Genomic DNA, 22,061 nt, shown 5'->3' on the forward strand with positions numbered 1-22,061 from the left:
AGATTACATAACAAAGATCTCATGGGACAAAGGCAAAGAGTGTGTTAATGCTTGTGCTGAACAACAAAGCATTAGTCCAGAGAGAGTGTTAATAGCAGAATAACGAGCAGCTCTGTCCAAAAACATGTGAAAAACAGTCACATGGTTAAAACATGAAATAAAATAATCAAAAAAATTAAAAGAAATAAAAATGGGCCAGTTATGCTCTGAAATTGCTGAACTCAATGTTGAGTCCATAAGGCTGTAGAGTGCCTAACCAAAAGGTGAGGTGCTGCTCCTCGAACTTGCGTTGATGTTCACTGGAACACTGCAGCAGGCCAAGGACAGAAATGTGGGCATGAGAGCAGGGGGGTATGTTGAAATGGAAAGTAACCGGAAGCTCGGGGTCATGCTTTCAGGCTGAGCAGAGGTATTCCGCAAAGCGGTCACCCAATCTGCATTTGGTCTCCCCAATGTAGAGGCGACCGCATTGTGAGCAGCGAATATATTCTATACTGAAGGAAGCACAAGTAAATCACTAGTTCACCTGGAAGGAGTGATTACATCAAAACAGATGCGTCGGAGATGAAAAGACTGGGAGAATGGGATGGAGTTCTTACACGAAACAGGGTGTGAGGAAGTATAGTCAAGGTAGCCGTGGGAGTCAGCGGGCTTAGAATGAATATTAGTGGACAACCTATCCCAAACAGAGCTGCTCATTATTCTGCCATTCACACTCTCTCTGGACTAATGCTTTGTCTTTCACCATAAAAATTAACACTCTCTTTGCCTTTGTCCCGTGACATCTTTGTTATTTAATCTCTCCTGTCCTCTGCCCTAGCACACACCTTCCCTTGTGTCATCTTCCCTACCATCCAACACCAACCCCCACCCCTTCACTTGCTTAAAACCTAATTCTTTTCTAACTTTTGCCAATTTTGATGAAAAGTCACAGACCTGAAACGTTAACTCTGCTTCTCTCTCCACAAGCAACTTCAGATGTTCTTTGGGTTCAAATTATTGGTCCCAAGAATCTGTGATTGAATCTGCCTCAGTGCTGAGAAGTGCCCTTTGGGACCTTCAGTGGACACCCTGGCAGCAAATCAAGGAGCCTCTGACCCCAATGTCTGGTATTCACCTTATTAGGGAGCCCATCTAATGCATCGGGAAAGGTTCAGGTATCGGGTCCATCCCCGGAAACAGCTTCATGGTGACCCCCAACTGCTTGTTTGTAAGGGAGCTGCATTGAAAAGATATTGGAATCACTTCAGATGTCAATCCTAGCCTGAATCTGGAGGTGGACTCCAACTACTGTCCCTGTCAGTGAGATACATGTAGGCAAATCAACACCTGCTAACTGTACGCTGTCTCGTACTGATGACCAAATGTATGGATCCTCTGATATTGGGAGTCTTTGCCCCCTCATTGATGATGATGAGCATGTTTAGAGGAGGTGGAGGCACAACCCCTAGCACACCACTGAGAAAACTTTGGTGCAATGCTGGGACTCTTTGTATCCAGTGATGGATGCATGTTGGAATAGTGACTGATTTTATTTTAGGAGCCCTCCTCTATTAATGGCTACACATTTTGTTTTGTTTCTGTTAGGGTCTCCCTTTGAGTTCTAACTCCTACAGAAAAAGCTGGAGCCAATAATCTTCCAGGCCTCTGCCTCTGATAGCCTTGAACTTAAACTTGAAGTGCAATAGAGCTGCCTAGTGACAGGCCTTACTTATTGAGTAATGAGCCAGAAATGGTCAACAGTGTGAATGGTAAGGGGACACTTAGCTCACAATGACCAGTACATGATTGAATTCGACGTTAGTTTTGAGAGGGATAAAAGTGAGTCAGAAACCGAGGTTTTAAATCCAGGTAAGGGGTGAGACAGAAATTGGTCATAGCAAACCGGGCAGAACTATTAACAGGTAAAACTACAGATGAACAGCGAGAGGTATTCAAAGAAATATTTAGTACAGTCCAAGACCTGTACATCCCCCTAAAGAGCAAGAGCTCTAATTGCATAATAATACAATTTTGGCAAACTAAAGAGGGGAGAGCTAGCCTCTTTATTAAAAAGAGCTTACACAAAGTAAAACTCTATGACTCTAATAATGGAGAGCCCATGAACTGGGAGAGATAAAAAGAATAGCAAAGGTATACAAAGGAAGTTGTAAGATTTGCGAAAAGGGAGTATGATAAGAAATTTGCAAAGGATACCAAGGATAACAGTAAAAGTTTTTACAAATATATGAAGAGGAAAATAGTGGCTAATGGTAATATGGACACTGTTGCACCACCCATGTACTTTGAACTCAATCTATGGACCATTCCTACTGAATGTTTCCCTATCACACACCATCGACTATTACAATGAAAGTAGCTGTCAATTAGTGCCAATTCCTGTTGATGTATGGGTCGGTTTCAGTGTACCATCTAACTTTATTTCTCTTGTGCTGGATTCAGAATGGGCTCCCAGAGGTATAAGAACAATGTTTCATTTCATTGTGCTCAATAAGGTTGCAAGCATTATGTATAATTGAATTATTTTTGTTTCTGGAGACGTTAAACCTAGAGCTAGCAATCATCCTTCATTTTGATTTATTAGACCATATTCCAAATGACATAATTGGATTTTATTTCTCTGATTCATCATGGTATTGACTTCTTTCTTTTTACCCACAGTACATATGGAGTTAAAAGACAAGTTCACTCACCAATTAGAGCCCAACTTGTTTTGATACAGAATAGATCACAGCTCAATAAACTTTGGCCTAGATCTTTTGCTGTTTCATAATGCTGGTGAAAAGGCAGTTTGATGGAACTTACACCACCTAAAAGGATTCAGCTTGAACTTTACAAATGGATTTCCCAGCTTCTGCCAGGAGTTCTGGTAGGTGTGGTTGGGGATGGTGGGGAGGACATGGGAAGTACATGGTGCAGAGGCCTTTAGGGGTGGGGGTGTGGGCTGCTGCAACATAACATCATCTCAGGCTATGCAATCAGTTGGTCTACAATCAATTGTATTTATTTATTGGCCAAATAATGGGGTCACTTTCTACCTTTGTAACACTGAACAAATTGATGCACCTGTGTCCAGGATTATAATAGAGACATAACTTGGATGACATATTTCTGCCACTTGCTTCGCATTTGAATGTGCCCATGCAAAATTGGACCAAACAAGTTCAATGTCACACCATCCTCCCCCATATCACCTCGAGCAGGAAATATAGAAAATGATGGGTGCAAGCCGAGAAAACCCAAGGGCAGGTCACAAGCAATGTTTGACTGCATTCACTGGTTATAGCTGCAAGCTGTAGTGTCTGTAATAACCGAGGGAGGGGACAAGCCATCAAAGCTATTGCCTTAACAAATTGTGTAAGTCTGCCATTCATTGCAATGATTCCCTGGTACACCAGTCTTCTTTGCTCTTTTGCTTGTTCAGAAACAAATCATTGATTTTGCCCTCTTGCTGTGCTATGGTTTCACAATCCTGTTCCTCAGCCAGCATAGTGAGACCTCATTTCAGGGCAAAGTTAGAACTGCAATTACTTGTGTGCCCCTGGGGGATAGTACTGCAAGGTGCTCCCAATCAGTCAAGTGTTACTTCAGGTTTCCAAATGAGTGATCAAAATTGTTTGATGAAAGGAAGAACTTGCATTGTTATAATGCCTTACAAGACCTCAGGATGTGCCAAAGCTTTTCAAAGCCAATATAGTCACTGTTGTAATCCTAGGAAACACAGCAACTGATTTGTGCATGGCACAAACAGTAATTAAATAAATGATTTAGTGATGTTAGTCGAGGGATACATTTTGGCCATGGAAGAACCCACCTAATTTTCTTCAAAGTATGTCACAGGATCTTTTACATCCACAAGCGAAGGCAAGCAGGGCCTCAATTCAATGCCTCATCCAAAAGGTGTATGAAGTACCAGCTGAGATTCTGTACTCACGTCTCTGGAGTGGGGCTTGAATCTATTTTATTTCATCTGTTTTAGTGATGTTGACTGCGATAAATATTGGCCAGTATATTGTTGGTATCCTTCCATCTACGGAAGATGATACACCAGAGAGAACCTTTCCGTTCCTCTTCAAAATAGGACTTTGCAATCTTTTACTTCCACCTGAGAGAGAAGATGGAGCTTTTGGCTTAACATCTGAAGGACATGGGGTAGATTTTCTAGGCTAGCATTTCCTGCATGGAGTCTGGCTCACTAGGAGGGCAGATTGAAGAATCATGCATAGAGGTCGACAAGTCTAATTTGCCAACTTCCCAATATTATAGTCATAATTAATTATAAGGTAGAAAATTGGGAGTGCCATGAATTGGGCACCCTGACCTCTGACCACAATAATGCAATATATATGCCTCCGCATCCCCCCTCCCCCCACCTCATTCAAGTGAATCTTCATTTGGTAACATGTAAAATTTACCCCTTGTTACGACCAAGTGAGAAAGAGGTCTAGGGTTCCCTTTCAGCCTTCCCCTGGTCTTACCGTAATAAGTTTAATTTTAAACACACCGTCTTTTTAGCTCCCCCTTGGTGAATCCTTGTTCAGCGCTTTCCAATTATAAGGCAAAGAAACGAGCACAACAGGTTTTCTCAGGTTTAAAGAAGAAAAGTGAAATTTATTAAACTTAAACTCTAATTCGGTTAACACCAACGGATACACGCACGCCCAACCTAGCATGCATACACGATACACACATACAGATAAGGACAGAAAGAGCAGAAGAAAAATAAAATGGAAAAGTTTGAGGCAATCTCTGAAGAGTAGTTTTTTGTTACTGTGCTTCAAGCTTGCTGTCGAGTCCTCGATTGTAGGTAGATCTTGCTTTTTGTTGTGGCCCAGTATTCTTCTTAAACCTTGTTCACTGAAGGAGACTTTTCTCTCTTGGGTTTCATGTATCTTCAGTGAGTTTTGGAATTCTGTGAGAGAGAAATGGAAGCAGACAGACAGAAGAAGAGATCTGCTTCAGTCCAGGAGCATACTGCTTTCTGCAGGCTCTCAGTTCAAACTCTGCAACAGCCAGTTAGTCATGTGACTAACTGGTCTGACCACATCTGTTTGTGGTTGAATTGGAGCAAGGAATAGCTCCTTTGTCTGCAAGCACTGTCTGTTAATCTGCAATTTTTTTTTTCATCCAAGGTCTGGCAATTCTTGTAACAAGCCCTTTCTTCTTCCCAGCAACAAATTGAAATTCAATGTTCATGTGGCAAAATTAATGTGCCTCATTTTTGGCAGGTGGGGGCCTGCATGACACCCTGTAATTTGAAGCCTGGGGCAAGGACTTATTCTCATTTTCTCAACTGATTCTCATATACATATAGCCATATATATTCATTATATATAATCTTTAGGGGATAAAGCAGGGAAAATCTTACCCTCTATTTAAATAAAGTGGACAAGAGAATCCCCTCCACACATGGCTGGTGACCTCTCCACAATCTCAACATGCAGGAGCAGCACAGGTATAGTGTAGCTTTGGGATCATCAGGATCATTACAAAGCATACTAAAGGCATTTCAAACAAAGATTCAGGCACCTTGATTGCTCTGGGAGCCCCCTACAATATGGCCCAGCTAAAGTGGGCCATATCATTTTTTTGCATTCTGCACAACCTGCTTTAATGCAAAGAGAATCGGAGTTGGAGGATGCACAAGGGACATCATTAGATGGTGGAGAATTGTATGAAGGTGTGGGGAACTGCAAAAAGGTGGGTCAACAGAACATATTGCAGCTGGACAGGCCATGGCGCAGGTGATGGAGCATGCTGTCCAGTGACCACTTCAGTCCCCTTACTTGACAAGTCAGAAAAGGCCCTTCAGCATTAACAGGCCTGGTTAGCCTTTGATTCAGAATTGAGGAAGATTGAAACATTCAGCAACCTCTAGGTCAATTACTTTTAGGCAATGTAGACTAAGAAGCTGGACTGAGGAGAAACGATAGACTAAAATTCCAAATGTAATAAAGGTATTGGTTTTAATTCCAAATACAATATTACAGTGACTTCTTATATCACCAAAGTGATCAACAAAATTTTTCTGAAAGAAGGATTACTAACACTGTGTTTCTTATAAGCTCTCTAAGTGTCTGCAATAGAGCTAGTGGAAGACTGCTGTTTCTCATGTAGGGACACTCGAGATTGGCAAACTCTGGAAGCTCAAACCTTTGAGTTGCGGGCGAGGGGGAAAGTACAATGCCATGTGTTGTTGATGGAGCTGGTGAAGTGAAGAGCTGTAATAGCCCTGCTGCTCTTGTAAAGTCTTTGAAGAGCTTCCTACACTTGATCCAGATCCTGGGGTGATGCCGCTGGAGCTGACAACTTCACCAATCTCTTTCCTGGCAGGTGGACTTGGTGTATCAGGAATGCCCTCACACCAGCCAGGAAGCTACCTTTCCCCTGCCCTTTTCCAGCAAGAGAAGGAAGGTCCAGGAGACATGTCTGTGACTCAGCCTGACTCAATTTCTCACTCCACCAGTCCAAGAGCGAAACATTGCTTTAAGAGGCGCATTCCCCCTTTAAATAGATATCTGGACTGATAAACCCGATAGAAATTGTGTTCTGAAAGCTGGCGTGTTTCCTGGTGGATCAGTAAATTGGGTGGAAAAACTGCTGGTGGAGTTTTTATCATAAGGGAGTTTAAATATCCCCGGTCTGCTTTTGGCAATAGCTGGTCAGTTTTGAACTGACATGAAAACTGACCTGGAGCTAAAATTGTGGCCCATGTCTCACTTGGGATCAACTATTATGACCCCTGTGGTCCAAACCTGGCAGAGAATGCAGTCAACCTTGCGGGGGGTATTTTTCTGAAATTATTGAGATCTGTCCTCTGAATGATCACTGCAGCTATGAGCAAATGCCAGCCACCTTATGAGGGATCTAAGCAGGAGAAGCAATCTGATCCAAATGTTGGGGCAGGTCTGACCATGTACCTTCAGATGCTCAAATTTAGAGGGGTGATTAAAGTGTACATCCTCTCTTAAATGTACAGGGCTAGGACCATGGGGAATGGATTGTCAAAGCCACAATAGGCAGAACTGATAAAAGCAATCTAGCAAGGGGGTTTGTATAAACCAAAGATTTTAGATTACAGTCAGACTAATAAGCTATGTCTTGTTATCTGTGACAAGTTGGAAGAGCGATTTTAACTCAAGCAAAAGCCACACACTTCCACAGAGTTAAAATCAGGCCAAAGATATTTTGTTTAATGAATCTAACAATAAAAGTGCCCAGGAGATGAACTGCCTTTGGTTGACTGGACGGAATTGGTTACAAGAACACAAAGACCTGATACAAGTGCTGGCAATCTGAGACAAGGCACTCCTGATCACAACAGATATCAGGGAAAAACTGATACTCACTGAACAAGTAGTAAATGTGCTGACAAGAAACCCAATAAATTTAAATTACCACCTGTGTTATATGTATTTTGACAACAATTTGCATTTACATAGCACCTTTAATGTAGTAAAAAGTCCCAAGGTACTTCACCCAGGCATGATATCCAGAGGAGATATTAGGTTAGGTGACCAAAAACTTGGTCAATGAGGTAAGTTTTAAGGAGCGTCTTAAAGGTGGAGAGAGGTTTAGAGTGGTTCTGGAAGGGAGTTCTGGAGCTTAGGATCTAGGCAGTTGAAGGCACCACTGCTAATGGCAGAATGATGAAAATTGGGGAGTGCCTGAAGCTTGGTTGATAGCAATAGCTTTATATCAGCAGATTACTTATGGCATCCAGGAACCATTATAGATGGACAAATGTATTAATTCATGGTATGTCTGTATGTGTAACCCAGTACCTACCAGACTAGTGTGTTGTTTCTTACCTTGGCAGAGTAGATTGCCAACAATTTTAATTAAAGCAATCCGATTGTCCATAATTTCTAAATTGAGGTACTCTCTTATCTCTTGTTGGTTTAGACAATTTATGTCTTCCATACCAAGAAACCTTCCAAATTAATTTATTTCCACTGAAAGTTCCTTCGCTTTATTTTTGTGTGTTGAAACAGTTTGAAGATGTACATGGATCGCATCAATGCCCCTGCTGCATGCTATATGTGTCATACATGTGTCTTTGGATCTAATTTTTAGTAGGAAAAAAGTGGAGGCTGTGCACTTCGGATTTTGTTTAACTGCATCTGATTCTTTTTTAGCAGCTACTGTCTGGACAATATTATCTAGAGTGCAGCAAATGACAATCTTTTTTTCTGAGTTAGGTATGAAGGAAGGTCAGCAGTACACTGTCAAAGTTATCATGTTGATTGCCTCTTGAGCACTGAAATCATCAATGAAAGGCTGATGACACACAAAGTTTGCAACTGTTTCCTTATGTCTTAATGTCGTACAATATTAAACGGACCACTTTCATAGCAGCAGGTAAGTGACTGGAGCCATCCCTTACAAGCCCAATGATGCCAAGAGGTTGGAATAGTGACCAAAATACAATTGACTTTGATGTTAGGTTTGAGAGGGAGAAGGGAGAGTCACAGCTAGTGGTTCAAAGCAAATCAATGAAGAGATGAAAAACAAATTCAATGCATTAAACAGGATGGAACTGAACAGGTAAACCTATAGATAAACAGCAAAAGTTTCTATAAATATGTCAAGAGACAAAGTGTAGTAAAGTGGAATATAGACCCATTAAAGACAGATACAGGTGATACTATAATGGGCAATAAGGAAATGGCAGCCTTGATAAATGAATAGTTTGTACCTGATTTCACAATGGAGGAAGGCAAAACACCAGTGGTATGAATGAACCTAAAATTAAGTCAAAGAGAGGACTTACTGGATTTAATAAAAGTAAGAAAATGATCGGACCTGATGGTTTCCAGACCATTATTTAAGGAGAATAGGAGAGACAAACTAGACAATTACAGGACTGTTAGTCTAATGTCAGTGCTGGGGAAGTTACTAGATTCTGTTAGTAGCGACTGAGCATTAGGACAACTATCAGCTGATCAGAGAGAGCCAGCATGGGGTTTGTAAAGAGTAATTCATGTCTAACAATCGTAGTTGAAATTTTTGAGGAGGTAACTGATGCCGTAAGGTTGTTATTTCTAAGAACTTCCAGAAGGTATTCGACAAGGTTTCCATTAAGGGACTTAGATGATAAACAAAATGAAAGCATGGAATTGGAGGCAATTTATTGGTTTGATTAGGAAATTGATTTGGTGGTAGGAGACAGAGAGTAGGGAGAATGGATCGGTATTCAAATTGACAGTTTGCATATAGTGGGGCCAGATTTTCGTTTTTGAGTTACTGAATCTGCTTCCACCATCTTTTCAGGCAGTGCATTCCAGATCATATGTCCTTGTGTTTAAAACAAAAGTTCTCCTCTTCTCACCCTTTGCCAATCACCTTAAATCTGTATCCTCTAGTTACCAAGCCACTGGAAACAGTTTCTCCTGATTTACTGACAAAAACCTTCGTGATTTTGAACGCCTCTATCAAATCTCATAACCTTCTCGGACCTAAGAAGAATCCTAGCTTCTGTCATTTCTCTATGCAGGAGTCAAAATCAAAACTTCTCTTCTCTTGACTCTCTTTAAATGTATCTTTTTATTTAAACTGAAAACAAAACCAACTGGCAGTAGAAACTGGCATTTTAAAGTGCCTACTCACCCTCTATGAATGGAACAGAAGAGCTTCTCACTCATTCTGAAATTTAGGAACTTCTCAATGGTGAGATTCTGCAACATGCAGCAGATTACCATTGCTGGCCTGGATTTCATGGTAGTTGGTGAAGCAATGGCGCTCGCAGTTCACTACGCTGATAGCTGACCACACAGTTTTTGTGGCCTTTTGAGCGGAGGCTTGCTGTTGTCAGATATCTGATTCAACACATCTGTGGCACGTGTGAGCTGAGTAAGTAACAGTGTGGCTCTTGAACCAATTAAATTGAATAATTCTCACTAACCGATGCAAAGTCTAAACCAGGGGAGCATAAACCAGCAAGTACAAATTAGGTTTAAATCATGTACAGAAAGTGAAAGCAAGATGGGCTTAAGAGAGACTTAAGAGATAGAAAAAAAAACATTCTTAAATTGTTTTTAAATCTCCAATACAAATTAAAATCTCCACACTTGTAAAATAGTATTTTCTGTGTGGAGATGTTGCTTGGCAGTAATTATGACTTATGATAAAAGCAAAATACTGCAGATGCTGGAAATCTGAAACAAAAACAAGAAATGCTGGATTCACTCAGCAGGTCTGGCAACATCTGTGGAAAGAGAAGCGGAGTTAACGTTTCGGGTCAGTGACCGAAGAAGTTCCGAAGAAGGGTCACTGACCCGAAACGTTAACTCTGCTTCTCTTTCCACAGATGCTGCCAGACCTGCTGAGTGAATCCAGCATTTCTTGATTATGACTTATGACCCTGTTAAAAATTCACTTACACCTGAACGCACCAGCCCGAACTTATGCTAGCATGTTTAATGGATAGCTAGTTGGTAAGTATCACAACCTGACACCTTTCCATGGATTTCAAAGTCGAGTCTATCAATGAGGTGCTGTTATAGCATAGCCTGTGGAAACTCAGACCACAACTTCCAGATTTCTGTGTTTAACAGTGTATGTGTGGACTCTGGAATTTACTATCTGATTTACTCCATAATAATGGTAAACACTGGGCCAATATGTTCACTTTGGCTGTTTCACATTGCAAATATTCTCTGCTCTCACAGTTGGCAAGGCACAGCAGTTTCTGGTTGAGAACATCAGGTACTGTCGCCCTGACGGAGAAGTTGTTTGTGTTCCTCATCGTAGTGGTGTGCACAGTGGAGTTTGTGAGCCACACTTTCAGGCTATTAACCATCAATGTTGCAGTCGGCAGTCACATTCAAATGCCAAAGGTGATGATGATTGAGGAAGAAAGAAAATAACACTTATCCCCCATAACGTGCAGTCACATTCAAGATCATTCATTACACATTCCAGATGATCTACATGTTGATTGAATGGAAGCTTTGGAGGTTGATGTACAGCAAGGAATTAATTGTTGGTGACTTTAGTAGTGGAGTAATCAGTGACAGCAATGACCCTGGGGAAGCCAATAAGGATATAAAATTGTTACTGACTAAAGCCTAAATGCTACTGATGGTAATATTAGTGGGTAGATGTTCAGCTCATTTCTATGGTATCCTTTGGCTATTTTGATATGGTCATTAACCCATTCATTTTATTGCAATAAAGCCTCAGCTAAAATCATGGGAAACGAAATAGTATAGAAGTGTGCTGAGCACCTGTCTGGATATTGGCCAGACTAATTTCCAAATTTGCCTCTTTATTCTAGTATTGGAGGGACATTTATGAAATGAGTATTTTGGATGGAGCAGATTTAATGGGCTGAATGGCCTTTCCTCACTCGGGATTTTCCTGTGTTTACTAAATTTCTTCGAATGGGATCTGCAATGACTGGCGCTGCAGTCGTGGCTCCTGGCCTAATAGCAACACTATTAATTTGGGAAATGCAAGTATTCTTAATGGTATAATATTTCTTCAATGCTGGGCTTAGGATGAGTAGTTAGGGTAGAGCAGAGTGAGTCTTTCTCTTATTTTACTCATTGTGTAATTGCTGGGAATCCGCAGTCACAGAAATACTGGCCCCGAACACTGGCTGGAAAGCCGGGGGCGAGCCTGCCTCTGCCAGAATTGGAAGCCACAATCATATCTTATGGTTTTTAGGCAATCAATTGCCTGCACTCAGAGGCTTCTGTCCCTCTGAGACAGGAAGACCTGCCTCCAGGAGCTGCCAGCCAATCAGAGGGTCGGCAGCTCTTCAGTCCCAGCAGTGCCACTTGGAGTGGTGGCCACTACTGGGAGTGCACCCAGTGAGAAGAGGAACCAGGGACGCCAGCCTCAGAAGCAGTTAAGTGGGGTCGGGTCTTGCCAGGGCCAATTAGTCAAGCCCCGGCAAGAGGGAGCGGAGTCGATGGAGCAGGCGGGAAGCTGGGGGGCTATGGGGGGGGCGGGGGGTGACCCATGCCGCTGGGGAGACCCTCCGTGGGGCGCAGGGTGCCTGATCAGTATGGCCCAATCCCCAGCCCGTAAGGAGGCTGTTGGGTTTAACTGGGCAGCCTCCCCAGGTGGCAAAATGCCCATCTGCCCGCTGGTAAAATACCAGCAGAGGCAGGAAGAGTCCATTAGGTGGCCATTAATTGTTGGCCACTTAAGGGCCTCAATTGGCCTATGGGCAGGCAAGCTCCAGACACCTCTCCTACTTTTGGTAGAATATCATATCACTCCTGTCATCCCACCGGATTTTACATCACCCCTGCCTCTCAACCCATTCCGGGGGTGCGGGGGGGATGTAAAATTCCTGCCACTATTTTTCATATATTTATTGTGCATTTAGAGGAATAACATACTGAAAGATATATTAAACATGAATTTAGTGTATTAAACTGTTTTGCTGTGGACTAATAGGTTTGATGTTTTGCTTTCACAGTTGCCTTTTGTATATTGTAGGGTATTGTTCATGTATTATAAATAAAAACAAAGTTCTGGAAATACTCAGCAGATCGGGCAGCATTTGTGGAGAGAGAAATAGAGTTAATGCTTCAGGTCTGTGACCTTTCATCAGAACTGGCAAAAGTAAGAAATGTAATGGGCTTTGAGCAAGTGCAAAGGGGGAGGGGGAAAGAAGAATAAAAGGGAAGGTGTGCAATTGGACAGAGGGCAGGGGAGATTAAATGACAAAGATGTCACTGAACAAAGGCAAAGGGAGTGCTAATAGTTGTAGTAAAAGACAAAGCATTAGTCCAGGGAGAGTGTCAATGGCAGAATAATGAACAGCTCTGTCCAAAAGCAAAAACATGAAAAACAAGTTTAAGACAGGCACAAGGTTAAAAAGTAGAATGAAACAAAATATAAAAGGTCATCATGATCTGAAATTGTTGAACTCAATGTTGAATCCCGAAGGCTGTAGAGTGCCTGATCAGAAGATGAGGTGCTGTTCCTCAAGCTTGCATTGATGTTCACTGGAACACTGCAGCAGGCCAAAGACAGAAATGGGAGCAGGGTGGTGAATTAAAATGGCAAGCAACCGGAAGCTTGGGGCCATGCTTGCGGACTGAGCAGGGCTGTTCCGCAAAGCAGTCACCTAATCTGCATTTGGTCTCCCCAGTGTAGAGATAACTGCTTTGTGAGCATCAAATACTGTGTACTGTATACTCGTTCATTTATTGTTCATTTGATATGTAATGCATTGTTCATTTGAAGCCACTGAACATGCTTGGTGTAGCATGCTCAGTGTGCCACTGGAGGGAGTTGATAATAAAGGTTCAGTTTACAGCAGAAAACCAGAAGCTAGCGCCCTGTGTTTCTTCCAGAGAATTACAATAGCAGGTCTACAAAGCAAGATCTTACAAAGGCTACAAGGACAGAATCTGCATTTACTTTATCACCAGGCATAATTCGCTGTGCTTTTAGTCGTGAATTCTAGGTAATGCAGATTGTCATTTACGAACAATGTTGGGGTGTGTACACAGCAGGCATTGTATCTTTCTGCAGCTAATGCAGGACAGCCATTTTGTTCTCATACACCAATGTAAGGTTTGGTCTGCTTAAACCATGGAGAATAATTTATTGCAGGATTGTAGGATCCCATGAAATGTGCATTTGTTTCTTCTACCTACCATTATTACTTTTGATGACGTCTGTGTGTGATTGTGCCTGTGGAATGCTATCCTGGATCCTTGATCACCAACTATCACTGCACTGACAATCAAGACGTCTATGCCCAACCTATTACATTTTGACCTGGATTCTGAACCCTCAGCTGTGTTCCCTTATTGGCAGAAGTGGCTGCAAGGATTCAAGGGCACAATGGTGGGCTTTGGAATCAACAATGATATGAGAAAAAAGGCCTCACTTCTCCACTATGGAGGTAAAGAATTGGAAAATATTTCTGAGACACTTACATCTGGACAAGACTCAGCAAAAATGCACCAACGACTTATTTCATGCCCTAGAAGAATGCGATATACAAAACAATTAATTTCAAATGAACCAAGCAAGAAGCAAATGTGACAATTGATCAATATTGCACACGATTGAGACAACTGGCAACCAAATGTGACTTTGCTGACATCGAACGGGTTGAACGGGAAATCAAAATACAAATAATTAAAGATTGCCTCTCGAGTCAAATATGCAGAAAAACACTCGAGTAAGACAGAAAGCTGTCAGAGCTGCTGGAATTAGCAAGATCACTATCCCTTTCAGAGTCCAGAGCTGCTGAAGTTGAGGCTGCCAACAGCAACTGCTTAATTCCTGTGAACAGTGTTCACCGCTCATGTGTCAGGCAACCATCTAGAAAGAACAACAACAATCTCGCAAACAGGATCATGACTTGTCCAAGCAATGCCTCCACTGTGGTGGTGTTTATTCACACCAAATAGTATGCCCAGCAGCTGGTAAGTAGTGTAAATCTTGTGAGAAATTCAACCATTTGGCCAGCATTTGCCGCTCATCAGCAAAATCAACTGTTAAGACCAATACTACCAAAAGGATGCCACATGAAAGCAGATGCTCTCATAGATATAGGAGCATCTGTCAACATCATGGGAGATAAAATGTTCAACCAACTTCAGGACTGCCATATCCTTTGCAAACCAGGGAATATATAAATCTTCCCTGAAGCAGTAACAAGCAACTGAAAGTTCTTGGGACTTATAAAGCACAAGTCTCATTCAAAGACACCAGAATGATGGCTGTATTCTATATCATATCTGAAGAAAGTAACACACTCATCTGTTTCCACACAGCAACAGATCTGCGCATGATTGTAGTCACATGTGCAGTTCCTATGTGTACAAACAGCATTCTTGAACTGTATGCTGACAGCTTCATTGGTATTGGCAAATTGAAGGGTGCTACATGCAAGCTGAATCTAGATCCCAAGGTGCATTCAGTCATGCATCAAAGTAGACGAATATTGTTCCATGTCAGAATGCAGACAGAGAAAGAACTTCAGCGTTTGCTTGATCTCGACATCACTGAGAATGTTAGAGATGAAGTCACCCCTCTGGTCTCTCCCATACAAGTTGTCAATGTTGTGTTATTGCTTTCTTCAACAATCAGGTACCAAGCAATCTTGAGCTGAATGGTAATTAAAGAGTGGGCTCTTTGTTGTGAAGTAACAAGTTTACAAGAGAGCTCTATAATATACCTGTGATTAGGTGACTAATATGACTCTAACTGAACTATCACATGTTGCTTGATGTCATTTCCTGTGATGATGTGTGAAGTACTCAAAATGTTAAATTGATATCACAAAAGTCAAGAAGCCCAAGAGCAGGAACAAGGTCAGAATCTGCATCGCCATGCGGTCACTAAGTCAAGCAATATGTCAATCAACAATTGACGATATCATAGAGAGACCGAATGGTGCCAAATGTTTTGCTAAACTTGACCTCAATGCAGGCTAATATCAAATCGAGCTTAAGAAGAATTGAGGTATCTTACAGTGTTCCCCACTCACATTGGACTCTTTTGATAGAAGAGGCTCAACATTGGAGTCAACTCCGTGTAGAGGTATTTCAGCACATGTTTCAATCTGCACTGCAATGACTTGAGGGCACGACGGGCATCAGCAATGACATTCTCATCTATAGGCACACTGAAAGTGAACTCAGGACATGCCTACATACATGCCTACAACGTCTTAGAGAATGTAACCTCACCTTGAACAAAGACAAGTGCCTGTTCAATGAAAGCAGAATCGAGTTCTTCTGTCATATGTTCAGTGGTGAAGGAGTATCAGTTGATCCATGGAAATTTGAAAACATTGCAAATGCTGTAGATCCTATGAACATGCATGAAGTCCAGAGTCTGCTTTGGCTCATCACATTCTTTAGTTATTTCATTTCTGACCTCGCTACGCTGTCTGCCCCGTCTATGCGATCTGACAAAAGAGACCACCAAGTGAGAGTGGACTAAATCACACAAAGTATCATGGAACAGTTTTTTTCTCCTCGTTTAAAACAGTGTGCCTTTCAGACTGAGCACAGTGTGCCAGCAACTGCGCCTGTTTCCTAGGCCACAGCAGGAGAGAGAGAGAAGGTCACATGGTGTACTGTAATTTTTAACTGTGGATAAAGACTGGTTTCAGCCAGGTTGAACTACAGACCAGTGAAGTGTCCTTCACTGAAAGGAAGGCTCCCTCTCCCTTAGCAGGAAAATCTACTTTTATCTTTAGGCTCTGTATTGCCTAAGGAGAGAAAAAAATGCTGGAAAAAAAGATTGTTTGCCTTCAAGAAGGACTTTGTCTTTTTTTTGTGTTTGCTGGAATTCTCAGTAAAGTTTCTACTGAAAAACTACCAATTTTAGAATTCAATTGGACCTGTGGCTATACTTCTTGTTAAAAAAACTGCACGATGCCTGCTGCAACTGAAGTGCTTTGATTGCCTATCTATTAAAAGACTCATCGAATTCTCATGGAGACTTCGAGTGGCATCTGATTGTTCTAATCAGGGACACCTCACCAACCAGGACTGCAATTCACCAGGACTTACAACCCAGCTACTTATTTTATTTCTAAGAAATATTATTTTTAAAATACGGTTAACCATTGTTAGTTTTTGAATGTATGTGTGTGTGCATGGGGAGGCTTAGATTAAATAAGAAGTTATAAGGTCTTTAGAAATAGATTTATCTTAATCGTGTTAAGATTTAGTTTATTCATAAATAGTTAATTTGTTATTATCTAAAGATACCTGGTTTGGTGTATTTTATTCTGGGAGTTAATAAAGTGTTTAATTTGGCTGACTTCCAGTTAGGTGGGAAACTTTAATAATATGCTGCGACCTGTAGAGTACTGGGACTGAATTGACAGTGCATTGCTTCCGCCTGAGTCATAACATATTAATTGGGGGCTCGTCTCTGGGATAACATATTAATTGTGGGCTTGCATCTGGGATCATATTAATTGCTCTTGTGTCTAGGATCCAATCCAAATACAATGCCAATTATGTTAATGATAAGGGGAATAATAATTTGAAATAGAAAAAATTAAAAGGAACACAGGTTTCTTGTACATAAGGGTAAAGGCTTATCATCGGAATGGCATGAGTTTTTGCAGCAGAGTTTCTTGGAAAGGGGAATGTGTCCCTCAGTGACTTAACAACTTTAACTAAGAATAATGTTATGAACAGGTGAGGAAGAGTCTCATGCTCCCCTCTCGCACTTTTCCTGGTTTGGCCATAACAGGGTTTAACTTTTAAAACATAATGTTTTTAGCTCCACTTCAGTGAGTTCATGCTCACTGCTGTCTAATTGTAATTGTAAAGGAATCAAACAGATAGGTTTTCTCAGGTTTAAACAAGAAAAGTGTAAGTTTATTAACCTTAAAACTCTAACTCAGTTAAAACTACTAAAAATATACAATGCGACCATGCTAGCATGCATATACAATAAACACACACACACAAATAGATACAGAGGAGTCAAAAGAATTAAAGGAGGGAAGGTGTGAAGTAGTAGATAGAATTCAGTTACTGGTTTTGGGTTGGATGTAAAGTCCTTGATTGAAGTTAAGTCTTGCAGTTCTCATTGGGGCCCAGTGCACACTTTCAAACTTGTTTCACTGGTACTGGAAGGCTGCAGGGGTCTTCTGTCTTGAGGCTTATGTTAATTCTGTGGGTCCCTGGAACTTTGTGTGTAAGAGAGAGGGAGGCCTTGCTTCTCTTTGGTCTTCAAAATGCAGTCTGTCTCAAAGCTTTTCTGTGAGCAGAATTCAATCAATTCCCGGGTTGGCCAGCAGGTTAGTCATGTGACTAGCTCTTTGTTTGAGACAGCATTGCCTGTGAGGTTTCTTGATTCTTCAAAGCTTACTAGACACGCTCAATGGGTCAGTGCGGGGGTGGGGGGTGGAATCCTGCCTCTTATACAGACAATGACTCTCAATGTCTTTTGATAATCACTGCTACCAAAACCCATCTGGCTAATTAAATCAGGGAGCACTTCCATTGTATGTAAATATGCAGCCATGTTTTCTGCCACTGCTTTGTGGTCTTTTTTAAACAAGTTATGATCAAGGTTCAGTAATAGTTCAAATAGTGTTCCATATGACAAAATTCATGTTTCCATTTGGTTTCCGTCACTATAAACTAAAAGATTTGGCAGCAAATTTGGGGTTAAAGTTGAAATCAGGTGCCAAAAAAGCAGTGATAATTAACATAATAACATAATCTGGAATTCGAAGAAGAAGAGGAGGAAGAAGATAATAAGTTAGAGAGTGAGGCAGTGGAATTGGATAGAACTCAGTAAGAAATGAAATAAACTTGAAGCTGAAAAAGAATTAAGAAAACTTGAACAAGGAAAAGAAACAGCAATAGCAATAAGAAAACTTAAACTTCAGAGAGAAAGTGAAAGAGAATAAAGGGCATTTAGGTTAAAAGAGACAGAACTAAGACAAATGGGTAGTCTTGAATCCAGGGAAAGTTCTGGTCAGGAAGAATCTGAATTCAGCCCAGGACCCAGCGAAAAGCTGTTTAAATTTATGCAAGCTCTTTCTAAGTTTGAGGAAAGGGACGTAGAGGCATTTTTCATATACTTAAAATAAAATAGCCAAACAAATGAAATGGCTAAAGGAAAGCTGGACAGTGCTTATGCAAAGCAGGTTGATAGGCAGAGCTTATGAAGTTTACACCAGGGCGGCACAGTGGTGCAGTGGTTAGCACCGCAGCCTCACAGCTCCAGTGACCCAGGTTCAATTCTGGGTACTGCCTGTGTGGAGTTTGCAAGTTCTCTCTGTGTCTGCGTGAGTTTCCTCCGGGTGCTCCGGTTTCCTCCCACATGCCAAAGACTTGCAGGTTGATAGGTAAATTGGCCATTATAAATTGCCCCGAGTATAGGTAGGTGGTAGGGAATATAGGGACAGGTGGGGATTGTGGTAGGAATATGGGATTAGTGTAGGATTAGTATAAATGGGTGGTTGATGGTCAGCACAGACTCGGTGGGCCGAAGGGCCTGTTTCAGTGCTGTATCTCGAAACTAAACTAAAACCATACTTCCTGAAGAGGCTTCTGCAGATTATAAAATGGCAAAAAAAGGCTATTCTTGCTGCATGTGAGTTACTCCCTGAAGCTTACCGTCAGAAGTGTCGGAACTTACGGAGATTGGCTGGACAGATGTATGTAGAATTTGAGAGAATGAAGCAAATTAATTTTGACCATTGGATATGGGCATTAAAGATGGAAACCACATATGAGAACCTTAGAGAATTGATTCTCTTGGAAGAGTTTAAAAATTCCATTCCTTCAGTAGTGAGAACTCATGTACATAACTTGAACGTTTTGAGAGCTAGGCAATCAGCGGAAATTGCTGATGATTTTGAGCTTGTGAAGAAGACAAAATCTTTTGTCCATCACCCCCATAAACCTAAGAAGGATAGAAAGTGGGAAAGTGAAAGGAAGTCAAATAACTGGGGCAAGAAGCAACAGCTGGGAATGCCTCAGTATCACCTCCTCAGGCCGGAAAGGAAGGTGCTGAGGGTAGGAGTGATGTTTGCAATCCAAAGTGTTATCATTGCCACAAAATGGGTCATCTTCATTCAGAATGCTGGAAGTTGCGAGGTAAATCCATAGGACTTGTTGGGGTACACAAAGCTAATGCATAGCAAAGAGCTCTGACTGAGAGTACAACAGACCAGGCTGTAGCTTAACGGCGGCTGTAAACCAGATACAAAAACTAAAGTGAGTGTAGAGGTTAAGAATAAGATACCAAAAATTATAATGACTTTTTGTCAAAGGGAAAGTAACTCCATATCCTTTAAGTGAGGCAGGAAAACCTAACATTATACTCAAGGATACAGGAGCAACCCAAACCCTCTTGCTGGAGAAAGATATAACATTTCCACCAGAGAGCACATTGAATGCTAAAGTTTTAGTTAATGGAATTGGTGGGGAGTATATACCCTTCTTCTTTGGCCTCCTTATCTCGAGAGACAATGGATAAGCGCCTGGAGGTGGTCAGTGTATACCCACACCTTTATATAAGGTATGCCCAGAGAGTGATTTAATAATTGGGATGCTAACTGTAGGAGTTGTCCACAGTTTGCCAGTAGAGAGAATTGATCTACTCCTAGGAAATGATTTGGCAGGATCAAAAGTATCAGTTTCTCCTATAATTACAGAGGAACCACGTGAAGTTAAAGAAACAGAACAAATTCCAGGAATATTGCCTGCATGTGTAGTCACCCAAGCAGGCTAAACAGGTTCCATTGTCAGAGGTAAAAGTGGTACCACAAACAGATAGCCAAGTATCTGAAACCTTATTTGGGGATTTAGATAATCTAAATGAGATGTTTAACAGATCTTCTATAATTGCAGCACAGCAAGCTAATCCAGGGTTATACAGAATGGCACAGATGGCTTTGACAGAAGCTGAGGCAAAAGGAGTTCCATTAGGGGAGGCGGTGGCAGAGTGGTATTATCACTGGACTAGTAACCCTGAAACCCAGGGTACTGATCTGGAGACATGGGTTCGACTCCCACAACAGCAGAAGGTGGAATTTGAATTTAATTAATAAATCTGGAATTAAAAGCTAGTCTAATGATGGCCATGAAACCATTGTTGATTGTTGTAAAAAAAAAACATCTGGTTCACTAATGTCCTTTAGGGAAGGAAATATGCTGTCCTTACCTGGTCTGGCCTACATGTGACTCCAGACCCACAGCAATGTGGTTAACTCTTACATGCCCTCTGAAATGGCCTAGCAAGCTACTCAGTTGTACCTAACCGCTACGAAGTCAATAAAAAGGAATGAAACTGGAAGGACCACCTGGCATCGACCTAGGCACTGGAAACGACAACGGCAAACCCAGCCCGGTTTGCAAATCATGCAAAGTCCTCCTTACTAACATCTAGGGGCTTGTGCCAAAGTTGGGAGAGCTGTCCCACAGACTAGTCAAGCAACAGCCTGACATAGTCATACTCACAGAATCATACCTTACAGACAATATCCCAGACACTGAAATCACTATCCCTGGGTATGTCCACCGGCAGGACAGAACCACCAGAGGTGGCGGGACAGTGGTCTACAGTAGAGAGGGAGTTGCCCTGGGAGTCCTCAACATCAACTCCGGAGTCCATAAAGTCTCATGGCATGAGGTCAAACATGGACAAGGTAACCTCCTCCTGATTACCACCAACTACCCTCCCTCAGCTGATGAGTCAGTACTCCTCCATGTTGAACACTACTTGGAGGAAGCACTGAGGGTGGCAAGGGCACAAAATGTACTCTGGGTGGGGGACTTCAATGTCCATCACCAAGAGTGGCTCGGTAGCATTACGACTGACCGGGGTGGCCGAGTACTAAAGGACATATCTGCCAGACTGGGTCTACGGCAGGTGGTGGGGGAACCAACACGAGGGAAAAACATACTTGACCTCGTCCTCACCAATTTGCCTGCCGCAGATGCTTCGGTCCATGACTGTATTGGTAGGAGTGACCACCACACAGTCCTTGTGGAGACGAAGTCCCGCCTTCACATTGAGGATACCGTCCATCGTGTTGTGTGGCACTATCACCATGCTAAATGGGATAGATTTCAAACAGATCTAGCAATGCAAAACTGGGCATCCATGAGGCACTGTGGGCCATCAGCAGCAGCGGAATGTACTCAACCACAATCTGTAACCTCGTGGGGCATATTCCCCACTCTACCATTACCATCAAGTCAGGAGACAAACCCTGGTTCAATGAAGTGTGTAGGAGGGCATGCCAGGAGCAGCACCAGGCATACCTCAAAATGAGATGTCAACCTGGTGAAGCTACAACACAGGACTACTTGCATGCCAAACTGCATAAGCAGCATGCAATAGACAGCGCTAAGCGGTCCCAAACCAACGGATCAGATCGAAGCTCTGCAGGCCTGCCACATCCAGTCGTGAATTGTGGTGGACAATTAAACAACTCACTGGAGGAGGTGGCTCCACAAATATCCCCATCCTCAATGATGAGGGAGCCCAGCACATCAGTGATGAGGCAGAAGCATTTGCAACAATCTTCAGCCAGAAGTGCAGAGTTGATGATCCATCTCGGCCCCGTCATGATGTCCCCAGCATTACAG

Source organism: Heterodontus francisci, chromosome 3, assembly GCF_036365525.1.
Source record: "Heterodontus francisci isolate sHetFra1 chromosome 3, sHetFra1.hap1, whole genome shotgun sequence".
Taxonomy (NCBI): Eukaryota; Metazoa; Chordata; class Chondrichthyes; order Heterodontiformes; family Heterodontidae; genus Heterodontus; species Heterodontus francisci.